Raw genomic sequence first — 10,928 nt, forward strand, 5'->3', positions numbered from 1 at the left:
GTACGTAGACACTGGACGGGCGTCACCAATCCATCAACCCACCTGACACAATGAACAATCCTGTGATTTTGTATAGCACTGTTGTTTAAGACTGAGAGTCGAAGATCTAAATGAATTTTTTATGAGGGAGCCACAGAATTTGGTAAACACAAGCCTATCTGATGTTATCCTGACGCCAAATGACTTTGAGCAGGCGATAAATGATATGCTCATGCACTCTGCCCCAGGGCCAGACTCATGGAACTCCGTGTTCATCAAGAACTGCAAGAAGCCCCTATCACATGCTTTTAGCATCCTATGGAGAGGGAGCATGGACACTGGGGTCGTCCCATTGTACTAAAAACAACAGACATAGCCCCATTCCACAAAGGGGGCAGTAAAACAATAGCAAAGAACCACAGACCGATAGCACTAACATCCCATATCATAAAAATCTTCGAAAGGGTCCTAAGAAGCAAGATCGCCACCCATCTAGATACCCATCAGTTACACAACCCAGGGCAACATGGGTTTAGAGCAGGTCGCTCCTGTCTGTCCCAACTACTGGATCACGACGACAAGGTCCTAGATGCACTAGAAGAAAAAAAGAATGCAGATGTAATATACACAGATTTTGCAAAAGCCTTCGACAAGTGTGACCATGGCGTAATAGCGCACAAAATGCGTGCTAAAGGAATAACAGGAAAAATTGGTAGATGGATCTATAGTTTCCTCACAAACAGAACACAAAGAGTAGTAGTCAACAGAGTAAAGTCTGAGGCAGCTACGGTAAAAAGCTCTGTTCCACAAGGCACAGTACTCGCTCCCATCTTGTTTCTCATCCTCATATCTGACTTAGACAAGGATGTCAGCCACAGCACCGTGTCTTCCTTTGCAGATGACACCCGAATCTGCATGACAGTGTCTTCCATTGCAGACACTGCAAGGCTCCAGGCGGACATCAACCAAATCTTTCAGTGGGCTGCAGAAAACAATATGAAGTTCAACGATGAGAAATTTCAATTACTCCGATATGGTAAACATGAGGAAATTAAATCTTCATCAGAATATAAAACAAATTCCAGCCGCAAAATAGAGCGAAAAACTAACGTCAAAGACCTGGGAGTGATCATGTCGGAGGATCTCACCTTCAAGGACCACAACATTATATCAATCGCATCTGCTAGAAAAATGACAGGATGGATAATGAGAACCTTCAAAACTAGGGATGCCAACCCCATGATGACACTCTTCAGGTCGCTTGTTCTATCTAGGCTGGAATGTTGCTGCACACTAACAGCACCTTTTAAGGCAGGAAAAATTGTTGACCTAGAAAATGTACAGAGAACCTTCACGGCGCGCATAACTGAGATAAAACACCACAATTACTGGGAGCGCTTGAAGTTCCTGAGCCTGTTTTCCCTGGAACGCAGACCCGAGAAATACATGATTATATACACCTGGAAAATCCTAGAGGTACTAGTACCGAACTTGGACACGAAAATCACTCACTACGAAAGCAAAAGATTCGGCAGACGATGCAACATCCACCCAATGAAAAGCAGGGGTGTCACTAGCACGTTAAGAGACAACACAATAAGTGTCAGGGGCCCAAGATTGTTCAACTGCCTCCCAGCATACATAAGGGGGGATTACCAATAGACCCCTGGCTGTCTTCAAGCAGGCACTGGACAAGCACCTAAAGTCCGTACCTGACCAGCCGGGCTGTGGCTCGTACGTTCGATTGCGTGCAGCCAGAAGGAACATCCTGGTTGATCAGGCTCTGATCCACCATGAGGCCTGGTCACAGACTGGGCCGCGTGGCCTTGACCCCCAGAACTCTCTCCAGGTAAACTCCAGGTAATGGACTCTACTAAATAATTATCGAGCTTATATAATCCATAATTTGAGTTGTATACTGTATTCCTTTCATGTTTCAAGAGGGAAGATTCAATTATGTTTCTTTCCATGTCAAAACTGTTTGGTACAATAATCTGAGCAACATCCCACCCCGGTGGGTGATTACATGCACTAACGTGGTTAAAGATAGCGTTCGACTCCTGTCCTGTCCTGAGTATTTATGCTGGGCAATTCTAGTTTCCAGAAATATACCTGTTTGACCGATATATGAGAGAGGACACTGAGTACATGGGACCTTGTAAACCCCACCAACTTTGTTGGAATGTGTGTTTTTAATCAGCCTTTGTTTCACTTATGTGTGTGTGTGTGTGTGTGTGTGTGTGTGTGTGTGTGTGTGTGTGTGTGTGTGTGTGTGTGTGTGTGTGTGTGTGTGTGTGTGTGCAATAAGATCACAGTAAACAGAATGTGCAAAACAACCACTGTGAAAGAAGACTGAAATTCCAAGCGCTTTCGTGACTTCTCACATTATCAAGAAACTTGGAATTTCACTATTCTTTCACAGTGCTTGTTTTGCATATATATATACATATATATATATATATATATATATATATATATATATATATATATATGTATATATATATATATATATATATATATATATATATATATAACAGCACTGCACTAGCCAAGGAGTCGAACCCATGCTATTTAGGCCCTCCTCATGGTGAGAGAAAACGCATGACACTTTAGACCACTAGACCACACAATCCTTAGCAATGGTGCATCCAGACAAGCTAGTTGTTGTACTCACCATCAAAGGGCATACGGTGGTGTGGACGCCTCTGAGCTAATTTCATTCTTCTCTCTGTTTGTGTACTAGCTCAACAAGCAGTATATTACATTATTGTACCCACGAAACAAGTGGTATTGATCAATAACAACACTGCACTAGCCAATGAGTCGATCCCATGCTGTTTTTTGCCCGCCTCATGGCGAGCAAAAACGCATCATGCATTTCCGCTTACCATGAGGCGGGCCAAAACAGCTTGGGTTCGACTCCTTGGCTAGTGCAATGTTCTATAGGACATCAATAAAATTAAAGACATGGGAGAAAGCCTGGGCCTTTCTTTAAACCCCACCAAATGTGAAATAGTTTCTACCAATCAACAGATGATCCAGAAAATTAGCGCAATTTTACCAGGAGCACGAGCCATTGATCCAGCCAATAGCACTCTCCTTGGTGCTCCTCTTGGGTCCAATGCCATCGATCTGATCCTAGAAAAAAAAAAGTCTCAGACCTCCAGACGATGGAAAGCAGGATGAAAGACATTGACACACACGATGCCTTCTACCTACTCACCAGGTGCCTGTCAATCCCAAAACTTACCTACTTTCTGAGATGCTCCCCAGCCTTCAGCAGTTCAAAACTCAAGGAATATGACTCTCTCCTTAAGACCATGCTAGAGAGTGTATTGAATCTTTCCCTTGAAGATGGACAGTGGTTGCAAGCCTCACTTCCGGTCAGGCTTGGAGGGCTAGGAGTACGCAGATCCTCTCAGGTTGCTCTACCAGCTTTCCTATCCTCTTCTATAGCATCAAACGAGTTTATGAGACATATTCTTCCTGATACCCTCAGCGACTCAGCAGGAATAGAAGACCCTAGCTATGCCAGTGCCATCACTGAATGGGAGACTCTTGCTGCTCCAGCACCAAATCCTAGTGCAGCACTGGCTCACAAACAGTCAAGCTGGGATGGCCCGATCGCTGAAAAGGTGCTTGCCAACATGCTTAGGGCTGCAACATCAGATAGGGAGATTGCCCATCTCCAGGCTGTGAGCGTACCTCACTCCGGGGACCTCCTCCAAACAGTTTCCACATCGGCAATGGGAAGGCGACTCGACCCTAAGACCCTCCGTATTGCAGTGGCTCTGCGCCTTGCTGCCCCAATTCACACGGAATATACGTGTATATTCGGCGAAGCGCAAGCAGACCAATACGGTCTACATGGTCTTAACTTCCAAAACCAATGGCTGGCATGAAAGACACAATGAGGTCAACGACATCATTAAGAGAACCCTTGCTACCGCTGGATGCCCAGCCGAGAGGGAGCCCCGATCACTAGCAGCCAACAATACCCACAACTCAGCAAACCGCCGCGACGGGATCACCATCTATCCTTGGAAGAATGGCAAGCTCTTAGCATGGGACTATACCTGTGTGTCCACACTGGTTGACACCTATATCCATCACAGTGTGGGGCGACAGGGAAGAGCTGCTGACTACAGGGAGGAGTACAAGATCAGCAAATACAGGGACATAAGCCAACAGTATCAATTTGTCACAGTGGGATCAGAGACCTTGGGATCATGGGGAAAAAATGCCACACGTTTCCTTAGAGAATTGGGTTCCAGACTCATCGACACCACCAGGGACCCAAGGGCAGCCGCTTTCATGTTCCAGCGCCTCAGCGTAGCCATCCAGAGGGGAAATGCTTGCTGCATACTTGGCTCGCATCCAGCCTCGGAGGAGCTGGAGGAAATTCATGACCTTTGATACATTGTGCCATTGTATTCATGTTTAAGTTTTTTCTGTAAATGTATTCTGTTTATTAATAAATGTTCACATAGTATCTCTCTCTCTCTCTCTCTCTCTCTCTCTCTCTCTCTCTATATATATATATATATATATATATATATATATATATATATATATATATATATATATATATATATATATATATATATATATATATATATATATATATATATATATATATATATATAAAATCGCAGACAGGGGTTCTTAACAATGCAAGACAAGCCACGGAGGGGGGCAAGGAATTTTTAGCTCAAGTACTTTCACACTTCTCAGTGCGTCATCAAGAGCTGTGCAATGTTGCAAGGGCGGCAACAGGAGAAATAGGGTAAGTTTTTTTCAGAGTTTGGTGGCGTGGTGCCACCGCGGTACCATACTTGATCGAAAGATTTCCACCCCCATCTCCTCCGCCCTTGTCTTATATATAACAAATTGATAAACTCCCTAAGGCCTAAACTCATTCCTCGCATATTAGTCTTATTTCATCTTCTTCTTCTTCTTATTATTATTACTTTTAATTAGATAATTTATTTAACTAGACATCTAATACCCTAGTATAAAGTGGTTTTCTTTGAAGAGGTGTAAATAAAATTTCTAATTGATTACAAATTTCAGATTACTGATATATCGAATAATAATTATCAACATAAGCTATTTAATCCTGTCACTAATACACTCAGAGCAGTCGCTAATGTATGTGGTGTGTGCATGTGTGTGTGTGTGAGTGTGTGTGTGTGTGTGTGTGTGTGTGTGTGTGTGTGTGTGTGTGTGTGTGTGTGTGTGTACTCACTCACCTATTTGTACTCACCTATTTGTGGTTGCAGGGGTCGAGTCCTAGCTCCTGGCCCCGCCTCTTCACCGGTTGCTACTAGGCCCTCTCTCTCCCCGCTCCATGAGCTTTATCAAACCTCGTCTTAAAACTGTGTATGGTTCCTGCCTCCACTACGTCATTTTCTAGGCTATTCCACTGCCTTACAACTCTATGACTGAAGAAATACTTCCTACTATCTCTCTGACTCATTTGTGTCTTCAACTTCCAATTGTGGCCTCTTGTTTCTGTGTCCCCTCCCTGGAACATCCTGTCTTTGTCCACCTTGTCTATTCCACGCAGTATTTTATATGTCGTTATCATGTCTCCCCTGACCCTCGTGTCCTCCAGTGTGGTCAGGCCGATTTCCCTTAATCTTTCTTCATAGGGCATTCCCCTTAGCTCTGGAACTAACCTTGTCGCAAACCTTTGTACTTTCTCTAGTTTCTTGACGTGCTTTATCAAGTGCGGGTTCCAAACAGGTGCTGCATACTCCAGTATGGGCCTGACATACACGGTGTACAGTGTCTTGAATGATTCCTTACTAAGGTATCGGAATGCTGTTCTCAGGTTGGCCAGGCGCCCATATGCTGCAGCAGTTATCTGATTGATGTGTGCTTCCGGAGACATGCTCGGTGTTATACTCACCCCAAGATCTTTCTCCTTGAGTGAGGTTTGCAGTCTTTGGTCACCTAGCCTATACTCTGTCTGTGGTCTTCTGTGCCCCTCCCCCATCTTCATGACTTTGCATTTGGCAGGATTAAATTCGAGAAGCCATTTGCTGGACCAGGTGTCCAGTCTGTCCAGGTCTCTTTGAAGTCCTGCCTGGTCCTCATCAGATTTAATTCTCCTCATTAACTTCACATCATCTGCAAACAGGGACACTTCTGAGTCTAACCCTTCCGTCATGTCGTTCACATATACCAAAAATAGCACTGATCCTAGGACCGACCCCTGTGGGACCCCGCTCGTCACAGGTGCCCACTGTGATACATCATTACGTACCATGACTCGTTGTTGCCTCCCTGTCAGGTATTCTCTGATCCATTGCAGTGCCCTTCCTGTTATATGCGCCTGATGCTCTAGCTTCTGCACTAATCTCTTGTGAGGAACTGTGTCAAAGGCCTTCTTGCAGTCCAAGAAGATGCAATCAACCCACCCCTCTCTCTCTTGTCTTACTCCTGTTATTTTATCATAAAACTCCAGAAGGTTTGTGACACAGGATTTGCCTTCCGTGAATCCGTGCTGGTTGGCATTTATACTCCTGTTCCGTTCCAGGTGCTCCACCACTCTCCTCCTGATAATCTTCTCCATAATTTTGCATACTATACACGTCAATGACACAGGTCTATAGTTTAGTGCCTCTTTTCTGTCTCCTTTTTTAAAAATGGGAACTACATTTGCCGTCTTCCATACCTCAGGTAGTTGCCCAGTTTCCAGGGACGTGTTGAAGATTGTGGTAAGTGGCACGCACAACATATCTGCTCCCTCTCTAAGGACCCACGTGGAGATGTTGTCTGGTCCCATTGCCTTTGAGGTATCGATGTCCCTTAGCAGTTTCTTCACCTCCTCCTCATCTGTATGTATGTCGTCCAACACTTGTTGGTGTATTCCTTGCTGGTGTCCCCATCTGGTCTGTCCCCCCAGAGTCCTTCCTGTCTCTACTGTAAATACTTCCTTAAATCTCGTGTTGAGCTCCTCACATACCTCTTGATCGTTTCTTGTGAGTTCTCCACCTTCTTTCCTCAACCTTATCACCTGGTCCTTGACTGTTGTCTTCCTCCTAATGTGGCTATACAGCAGGTTCGGGTCAGATTTGACTTTCGATGCTATGTCGTTTTCATACTGTCGCTGGGCCTTCCTCCTTATCTGTGCATACTCGTTTCTGGCTCTTCTACTAATCTCCTTGTTTTCCTGGGTCCTATGCCTCCTGTACCTTTTCCATTCTCTGTTGCACTTAGTTTTTGCCTCCCTACACCTTCGGGTAAACCAAGGACTCGTTTTGGTCTTCCTATTATTTCCGTTTCCCTTGGGAACAAAACTTTCCTCTGCCTCCTTGCACTTTGTTGCCACATATTCCATCATCTCGTTTACTGATTTTCCTACCATTTCTCTGTCCCACTGAACCTCCTGCAGGAAGTTTCTCATACCTGTGTAGTCCCCCCTTTTATAGTTTGGCCTGTCCCCTTCAGTTCCTGTTACCTTCTCCACTTGTAACTCTACTATATAGTCAAAACTCAGAACCACATGATCGCTAGCTCCAAGGAGCCTCTCATAAGTGATGTCCTCAATGTCTGAACTGCTCAGGGTGAACACAAGATCCAGTCTTGCTGGCTCATCCTCCCCTCTCTCTCTGGTTGTGTCCCTGACATGTTGATGCATGAGGTTTTCAAGTACCACATCCATCATCTTGGCTCTCCATGTTTCGGGACCCCCATGTGGCTCCAGGTTTTCCCAGTCGATCTCCCTGTGGTTGAAATCGCCCATTACCAGTAACTTTGCTCTGCTCGAGTGAGCTCTTCTTGCCACCTCAGCCAGTGTGTCCACCATCACCCTGTTGTTTTCTTCGTACTCCTCTCTTGGCCTCCTGCAGTTCTGTGGTGGGTTATACATCACTCCAATGACTACTTTATGTTCTCCGGACTGAATTGTACCTACAATGTAGTCTCTTTCTCCAATCATGTCCATGCCTTCCATTTCCTCAAATCCCCATCGGTGTTTTATGAGCAGTGCAACCCCTCCTCCCCCTCTACTCCTTCTATCTTTCCTCAGGATCTGATATCCTGTTGGGAAGATTGTGTCTGTTATTGTCTCAGCGAGTTTTGTTTCTGTGACTGCTATGATGTCTGGGGATTTTTCACTGATTCTTTCATTCCACTCCTCATGTTTATTCATTATTCCATCCGCGTTTGTGTACCAAACCTTTAGTTTCTTTTCTATCATTGTGGTCATGCAAGAATATTGGGGTTGGGGGAGCGAGAGCCTTGGTGGGGGCCTATATGGGGCTGTGGTGTAGGTGGGGTTTGTGTTGATGGGGGTGGGGTCAGAATGCCCATAAGGGACAGCTGTTGGGGTGAGGTTTGTGATATGGGGATTGGTGGCAGAGGGAACAGTGAGTGGGTTGTAGTATAGGTTGCTCAGTTGCGTTGGGAATGTCGCGGGTGGAGTCTTTTGGTGGGAGATTCTGTGGGGTGTGTTTGCCCTTCCTCCTGTGTCTGGGTCCTGCTCATTTTCATTGCTTCTCGTTCCTCCTTGCGTCTCTGTACCCTCTCTTTCAGTGTAGTCCTTTCTTCTTGTGTTCTGTCGCGGTCGAGGTATACTCTCTGGTACCCCTCTTTGTGTGTGTGTGTGTGTGTGTGTGTGTGTGTGTGTGTGTGTGTGTGTGTGTGTGTGTGTGTGTGTGTGTGTGTGTGTGTGTGTGTGTGTCTCGTGCCGAATAGGTAAAACTGGTCAATTAGCAAGAAGAACGATTGGTGGAATGATGATGTAAAGAGAGTAGTACGAGAGAAAAATATCATATGAGAGGTTTTTACAAAGTAGAAGTGATGCAAGGAGAGAGGAGTATATGGAGAGAAAAATAGAGGTTAAGAGATTGGTGAAGCAATGTAAAAAGAGAGCAAATGAGACAGTGGGTGAGATGTTATCAACAAATTTTGTTGAGAATAAGAGGACAGGTGAGTTATTAAAGCAGAGTTAGAGGTATTGAGAAGGTGGAGGGAATATTTTGAGGAATTGTTAAATGTTGATGAAGATAGGGAAGCTGTGATTTCGTGTACAGGGCAAGGAGGGATAACATATTATAGGAGTGAGGAAGAACCAATTGTGAGTGTGGGTCAAGTGCGTGGGGCAGTGAGTAGAATGAAAGGGGGTAAGGCAGCTAGGATTGATGGGATAAAGATAGGAATGTTTAAAGCAGTTGGGAATATAGTTTTAGAGTTGTTAGTGTTTGCATTTAATAAATGTGTCGAAGAGGGTAAGGTACCTAGGGATTGGCAGAGAGCATGCATAGTTCCTTTGTATAAAGACCAAGGGGTCAAAAGAGAGTGTAAAAATTATAGGGGAATAATTTTGTTGAGTATACCTGGTAAGTCTTTTGGTAGAGAAATTATTGAAACAATTAAGAGTAAGACGGAGAATAGGATAGCAGATGAACAAGGAGGCTTTAGGAAAGGTAGGGGAAGGTGTAGAACGAGTGTTTGCAGTGAAACATATAGGTGAACAGTATTTATATTAGGGTAAAGAGATTTTTGTGGCATTTATGGATTTGGAAAATTCGTATGATAGGGTGGATAGGGGGCAATGTGTCAGATGTTTCAAATGTATGGAACAGGAGGTAGGCTATTGAAAGCAGTGAAGAGTCTTTATGAGGATAGTGAGGCTCAGGTTAGAGTACGTAGGAGAGAGGGAGATTATTTCCCAGTAAAAGCAGGCCTTAGACAAGGATGTGTGAAGTCAACGTGGTTGTTCAATATATTTATAGATGGAGTTGTAAGAGAAGTGAATGCTCGGGGTGTTGGCAAGATAAAGATAAAGAATCTAACACAAAGTGGGAGTTGCCACAGTTGCTCTTTGCTGATGACACTGTCCTTTTGGAAGATTCTGAAGAGAAGTTATAGAGATTGGTTGATGAGTTTGGTAAGGTATGTAAAAGAAAAAAATTAAAAGTGAATATAGGAAAGAGTAAGGTGATGAGGATAACAAAAAAAAAGTTAGGTAATGGAAGACTGGATATCAAATTGGAGGGAGAGAGTATGGAGGAGGTGAATGTATTAAGATATTTGGGAGTGGACGTGTCAGCAGATGGGTCTATGAAAGATGACATGAATCATAGAATTGACGAGGGGAAAAATGGGAGAACTTTATCCATGAAGCAAAGAGGGGAATGTATGAGAGTATAGCTATACCAACGTTCTTGCATTGGTGTATGGGTGGAAAAGGCTGGAGGCAGTGGAGATGTCATGTCTGAAGGCAATGTGTGGTGTGAAAATAATGCAGAAAATCCGTAGTTTGGAAGTTAGGAGGAGGTGGTGGGTTACCAAAACTATTATCCAGAGGGCTGAGGAGGCGTTATTGAGATGGTTTGGACATGTAGAGAGTATGAAACGAAATAGAATGACTTCGAGAGTGTATAAATATGTAGTGGAGGGAAGGCGGGGTAGGGGTCGGCCTAGGAAACGTTGGAGGGAGGTTGTAAAGGAGGTTTTGTGTGCGAGGGGCTTGGACTTCCAGCAAGCTTGCATGAGCATGTTAGGTAGGAACATATGGAGACAAATGGTTTTGAGGACTTGAAGGGCTGTTGGAGTGAAAGCAAGGTAACATTTATGAAGGGATTCAGGGAAACCGGCAGGCCAGACCTCAATTCTGGAGATGGGAAGTACAGTGTCTGCACTCTGAAAGAGCGGTGTTACTGTTGCAGTTTTATAACTGTAGTGTGAGCATACCTATGGCAAGACAGTGATGGAGTGAAAGATGATAAAAGTTTTTCTTTTTCAGGCCACCCTGCCTTGGTGGGAAACGGCCAATGTGTTCATAAAAAATAAACGTTAAAAGATATATTTTTTTCATTTATGTTAATGTAAAAATTAATAATTTTGTACCAAAAGCACCTTAGAAAACTTACCTAGCCTTATTAAAACAAGCGCAATTTAATTTAGCCTAATCCATCAAATTATATTTTAGATAA

Source organism: Cherax quadricarinatus, chromosome 2 (assembly GCF_038502225.1).
Source record: "Cherax quadricarinatus isolate ZL_2023a chromosome 2, ASM3850222v1, whole genome shotgun sequence".
Classification (NCBI taxonomy): domain Eukaryota; kingdom Metazoa; phylum Arthropoda; class Malacostraca; order Decapoda; family Parastacidae; genus Cherax; species Cherax quadricarinatus.